Genomic DNA, 7,003 nt, shown 5'->3' with positions numbered 1-7,003 from the left:
AGCTGAATTTCACTCAAATGCACTGTTTTCTGTTAGTTCTCTAGAAAGAAAAACTGTTGATACTATGGCTTTTAAACTATCCAACAGGAATTATTCCCCATGAATTTACTTAAATTCTTACCTATCATAAATTCTAACCTATTTTAAATTCTTACGGGTTCATGTTTAATCAGCAAAAATAATCCCCCACATATTTCCTCAGTTCCCTTTGCCCAACTCTTCTTTTTGACATCTATGCTGGAAAAAATATCCTTTGCTTAAAGTAAATCTAACTCTCTCATTACTCTATATTTGCCCATTTACAAGTTGAATTGGGTGAGCAGAAACATATAACCTAGATTTAAATCTAGGAAGGTAAACTTCAACTGAGCCATTAATGGTACTTGGCAAAAGTATTACATTTCTCTATACTGCTTTATAGTCTCCTACTCTCAAATGTGAGAATTTCTTGCCTTTTCTTCTTTCTCAAATCTTCAATATTTTCTTGTCACCTCAATCATTTTTTATGTGAGTGGTGCTGAGGATGAATCCAGGTCCTTGAACCTGAACGGTAAGTGCTCTACCACTGAGTTACATCCACATCCCACTCTTACCTAATGGAGACAAATAGGGACAGTTTTTGTTATTCTAACAACTGAATATTCTAGTCTATTTGTATCTTTATCCTATTTTGTTCCTCTTTCCTGTTAAAGAAAATGCCTCCTTCTGCATGCTACCTAAATCTAACACCTATACCTGGAAATATTATTTTCCTAGGATTGTCATAACAAGCTACACCAAAAACTGGTTGACTTGAAACATCATAAATTTATTTTCTCATAGTTATAAAGATAAGAAGTTCAAAATCAAGGTGTTATCAGGATTGGTTGCTTCTGGATTCTCTGGAGGACAATCAAATTCACTTTTTCCAAGTAAAGTCACATCCATAGATGTTAGAACTTGAATATATATTTTTCAGGGACACAATTTAATTCACAGCACTGGCCTTTGGATTTTTTCATTATTTAATGATAGAACCATTATAATGGACTATTTTTCTTCTATATCATTTTTTCTTAACTTTGTATGGCATCATTTCCATCATCATATCCCTCTAAAAGTAGTAACTCCTGTTACTAAAAGAAAAAATCTTCATCCTACAGCCTCTGCCACCTGGCACTCCTTTTTGTCACATTATCCACATTAATTTCTCATTTTCCTTTTCTCCCATTAACAATTACTCTTTAGGCTATATTGTAATTGAAGACTTTAATACATGTGTACAGTACAATAGTTCTGAAAGAACAAAAGGGATTGTGCCAGATCCCCAGACCCCTCTGTGAGGATACTAGTTTTTTTTTTTTTTTTCTCAAATACATCGAAGAAATTTATCTTTACCATTCTATAGAAACTAAGTTTTCCAACAGTGATCACATCTGTGAACATAATAGTAATACTTGGGTACATAAATTTCATTTGATGAAATATTTTCTGCTTGGTTATTGTGTCACCACACTTTCTTGATTTTTCTTCTACTGTACTAGCTATTGTTTCTCAGTCTCTGTTTCTGGTCCAATAATTAAATGTTAGAAAGCCCACACAGTCTTTAGATATCATCTACTTCCTATGTATATCCATTAAAAAATATCATTTGCAGAATATTGGCTTTATATTCTTCTATATGCAGATGAATTAAAAGTTTAGATCTCTGTACAAGAACTTTTCTCTAATTTCCTGATTCATGCATGCAATGGCTTTATCAACATCTTTTCTTGGCTATCTAATAGAAATCGCAAACTTAATATGTACAAAAGAAATTTCTTATATCATACCCCTCTAAACCTGCTAATCCATAAGTATTCTCTATATCTGAAATTAGCACCAGTATTCACTAAGTAACTCAAGCAAACAGACACAATCACAGCATCTTCATTTCTTATCTGTGTTAGTATGACATCATTTCGATACTTTGTATATTAGTTTTTTAGTGTCTGTATTAATAACAATAAATTTAGTGGGTTAAAATGACAGAAATTAACTCTATTCTTGTTATAAAGTATAAAATTCCGAAATGACCCATTCAGAACTAAAAGAAATGTTTTGCCTGGCTGATTCCCCTGGAAGTATGAGAGGAGAATCCATTCATTACATTTTCCAACTTCTGGTGGCTTTCAGAATTTATTGCATTTGTGACTTCATCACTCCAATCTCGTTTCTATTATTACATTGCCTTCTTCCTTTCTGCAGTCAAACCTCCCTTTGCCTCCTCCTTATAAGTAATAATTGTGATTATACTTAAGCCCTCCCCCAACCTGGATTTTCCAGGATCATTTTCCCAGTTGAATATATTAACTTAATCAAACATGAAATTTTCTATTTCCCCATGTAAGGTAATATTCAGAAGTTTCAGGGATTAAGAAAGAATATCTTTAAAATTTATTCAGTCTGCTATAGTATATACTGAACACTGAAGATTCATGCCCATTCCACGTGCAAATACATACACCCAAATACAACATTCTCCAATTTATCAACCTATTCCAGCATTGATTCAAGTGAAAAATCTCATCTAACTATCATCAGCCCAAATTTCCCGGTTGCCGTAATCTAAATCTTATATAGATGAGATGCTGAACATGATTCATCCTGGAGCAAAATTAGTCCTAGTCTGTAGAACTGCGAAGCTAGAAAACAAGTTTTCTTCTAAAATACAATGGTTGGAGAGGGGTAAAATAATAGATATATGTTCTCTTTCCACAAGGGAGAAAATGGAAGGAAGAAAAGACACCGAACCTAAGCAATTTCTTTTTATTTCTGGTTATATTTTTATTGGTGCTTTACAAATATACCTAATAGTGGGATTCATTATGCAAAATTATACATGCATATAATTTTATAATTTTGTAGCACCTTCCCTTTCCCTCTTCTATTCTGTCCTCAACTGCTTGATCTACTCTACTCATTTCCCTTTATTATTATTATTATTCTATTTAATTATTATTACTTTATCAGTTATTATTATGTTAATATTATATATACATATATACATATATAAGCAGAATTGTGTGGTATATTCATACATAAATGTAGCACAATTTGTTAGATTTGGCTCCCCAATACTTCCACATGTTGTCCCCACCTCCTTCCCTCTCATTTCCCATCCTTTATTCTATTAGTCTCTCTTCTATTTACATGAGTTCCACTTTTTAATTCTTTTTTCTGTAAGCAATATTTGAGACGAGCTTGGCAAAATAGGTTCAAAAGCCTGCAAATAATCTACTATGCTTGAGGTCCCATTACTGGGTCCTTCAGCTCTGCTGTCAGAGTTATTTATCTTTTTTCATAAAGGATAGTCCATGTTTGCAGCTGAATAGTTTGTTAGCCTGTTTCCTGTCTATAAATTTTTGTACTTTTAATGGTCACCTTTTATTCTTCCACTCTGTGTCCCTTACAGTACAAACTGGCAGAGTTTCTGCTGGTATTACATTCTCAAATATTTATGGATCACTTTGTGTATCATGAGGATTCATGCCATTAGAAACAAATGGTTCCCACACAGATCTCTCCTGTATAATCTCATCTCTGTTCCTGGCTTTTGAGAAAATGGCTCAACAAATCCTTGAGTCACATGCCTAATCCCTTCAACCCCAGCAAAAAAATTGTCTAGTCACATTGTACCTTCTTTCTAGAGGACACTTAAGAGACAATGAATCTCTTAAGATTAACATCTTTAAAATTTAGATAAGTTGAAAATTTTCCTAATACTCAAATACTGGTTTCGTTTTGCATAATAGTTCTTCAATTTTATTTCCTTTCACAGTGTGCTATCAGCAGCAATAAGATACCACATCACACCATTGACGCTTTGCATAACAATATCCTCAGTTAAACATTAAAATTTACAACTTGAAAATTCTACTTCCATATAAATATAGAACACAATTCAGCTGTTTCTTCCACTGTGTAACAAGGACCCTTCTTACTCCAAACACTAATAAAATATTTTCACTTCTTCTAGAGCCCTCACTGAAAATATTTAATGTTTATATTTCTACCAACATTCCTGTTTATGATCACTTAAGCATTTTATAAGATAATATAGTCTTTATTTACTGTGTTCTGCATGATTAAACTTTCCTCAGCATACTTTAAAATCATTATTTAACCAATAGTCTATTTATGACAATTTAAGTATTCTCTAGGATGATATAGGCATTCCTCCACCATGTCCCTTACTTCCTCCAGAGTCTTCAGAATTTAAAGTCTATATTTTCTACTAACAGTAGATTCAATTTATTGTAGCATTTTTCTGTTACACTCCTCAAATTTCTTCTCATTTCTTCCCACTGCTAAATTCTAAAACCACATTTTAAGGTATTTGTTACAGCAGCACCTGATACTATTACCAAGATTTCTATTATTTTTCTAGTATTAATGTGGGAAAGTGCCAAAAACTTGGCAACTTAAAAAACACAATCTAATTCTGTAAACAATACAATTTTGTTGTTCTGGAGATCAGGAGTCTGAAATTTGTTTCACTAAGATAAAACAAAGTATCATAAGTGCTTGTTTCTTCTAGAGGTTCTGAAGGGATAATATATGTCTCATGTATTTTTAGGTGTTGATGACCACCCATGTTCTCTGGCTCGTTACCCCTTTCCCCTTCCAATGCATCATTAAAATCTCTGCTTTTATAATCACTTTATCATCTTCTTCAACTGTTTTTGTCCTCTTATAGTAACTCTGGTGATTAAATGTTATGCCTTTATGAACAATCCAGAAAAATCTCTCAATCTCCAGATTCTTAACTTGATCTTATATTGCAAAGTCCCTTTTGTCACATAAGATAATGTGCAGCTTCCAGGGATTAGGATATGTATATTGTGGGGGTTGTTCATTATTCATTTTTCTTAATTAAATAGTTTATTCAGAGGCACTGTTCCAGGCTCTTTTGGTAAATAGATGATTAAGATACTCCTTGCTGTTCACACTTTTTTTAGTTTATTGTGCAGGATAATTTCTGATAAAATATGAAGGTAACATCATTTGGAACACAGCTGAAATAGTTGCCAATGAGCTATCTATATTCTTCATCTGAATAAATTTTCAGTTATATTATTCATTATTTGAGAGTGTTCAATATTTATTGGATGAATGAGTAAATTAGTGAAATCTGCATCATAATTCTTATTCATATATTGGAGGTTAACTCATTCAATTAACGAGGATTACAATTACAAGAATAATGAATAAATTAAACAGGTAAAGCAAAAACAAAAACTAGAATAAGAAGAAAATTGTGTTCATGAATAGAAGATTTATAGTAGGGGATGCATAAACAGAAGGAATAAAGGATTTTTAGAGAAGCAAGACTTTGCTCCAGAACAAATCAAGTAAATTAGAATTATCAATTAAATTACATAATATAGTATATTTGAACATCCATTTTAAAAACTAAAACATCATAAAAGCACAATGAAAATATTGTAAGTTTACCACTTTTATCAAGAGCCTTGTTATGTTGTTCAAGCAAGAAACTTAACTTTTCTTCTTTTCATTTTTTAACATTTCCATTACAGAAGGGAAGAGTAATATAGTTCATAACTGGATAACAGAAACCCAAATTATCATTCTACTCCATTATGATTATAGATTTTTATGTTCAGTTTAATAAATATTTGTCTATTATTATTAAGATGTTCTCTATTGCCTCCTAGAAACTTTCTTATGTTACCTTTCATCTGTAGATCTACAATCTAATTGGGATTGATTTTGATGTATAAAGTGAGAAAGAGATCAAGAATTACATTGTTCCTTGTAGATATTCAATTGACTAATACAATTTATTGAAAACACAATCTCATCCTAGAACACAACAATTTAGGGATAATTCATGTGGTTGTATCTATGTAGGTCTCTTTGTATAACTTATTCTTTTATATTGGTTATTTAACTTTATGTCAAATGAAGTCTTTACTGTCACTTTACAATATGTTGATGTATTAATTTTATATTTTTCACAGTTATTTTTCTTCTAAATTTTCTTGCTATATATATATATTTTAATCTTTCATTTTCATACAAAATTAAGAGTTTCTTAGTAATTTATCAGAAGTGTCAAAACATTTTATTGGAATTGCATTGAATCAATGTATTAACTTAGGAAGAGCCATTATATTTACATTATTGAGTCTTCCCATCTCTGAGAACTATATATACCTCAATTTATTTATATTTCCTTCAATTTATGTTAATACTGGTTTTTATTTTATAGTGTAAAGTCATTGCACATATATTACTTAAATTTACTCCTACATATTTTGGTATTTTTCTTGTAATTGTATGAATAATATTTCAAATTTTTGCTAATTGTTTTTACACTAGAACATTAAAATATAATTGATTTTCAAATTACATATTTATATCTACTAATCTTACTAAATTTACTTATTAATTCTTGCAGCATATCTATGGGTATTTTAAATTTCCCACTAAAGTCTCATCCTGTCTATAAATGATGAGTTTTATTTCTTCCTTTTCTATCTTACACATTTATTTTCACTTGCCTCATATTTTTCTTCCTGTAACACAGTACAATGTTATGTTGAAATTGTCTTGGTGAATATACTTGTCCTGTTCTTGAGCTCAGGGGAAAAGTTAACAACTTCCACCATTGCGTGTTATACATGTTCTTTCTTTTATGTAGATGCCCTTCATTAAATTAAATTAAAGTTCCTTTCTATTTTTTGTTTTCTATGACTTGTATTACTAATGGGTTTTAGAGTTTATCTAATGACTTTTTCTACATATTAGGATGACCACTTAATTTCCTTTCCTTTATTATAATATCTTAATGTGGTTAAATACAAATGTTAAAAAAATTAAATGATTTTCTATTGGTTGTGATATAATCTATTTCTTATGTATTGAATTTGCCAAAAACATTTAAGAACTTGGGGTATTTTTGTATCAATATTTATGAGATAATTTCTTGGTAATTATGCTTTCTACTGTCTTATGAGGT

The sequence above is a fragment of the Sciurus vulgaris genome, assembly GCF_902686455.1.
Source record: "Sciurus vulgaris genome assembly, chromosome: X".
NCBI classification, from domain to species: Eukaryota; Metazoa; Chordata; class Mammalia; order Rodentia; family Sciuridae; genus Sciurus; species Sciurus vulgaris.
The sequence above is the reverse complement of the archived record's forward strand: the minus strand, read 5'-3'. Positions refer to the sequence as shown.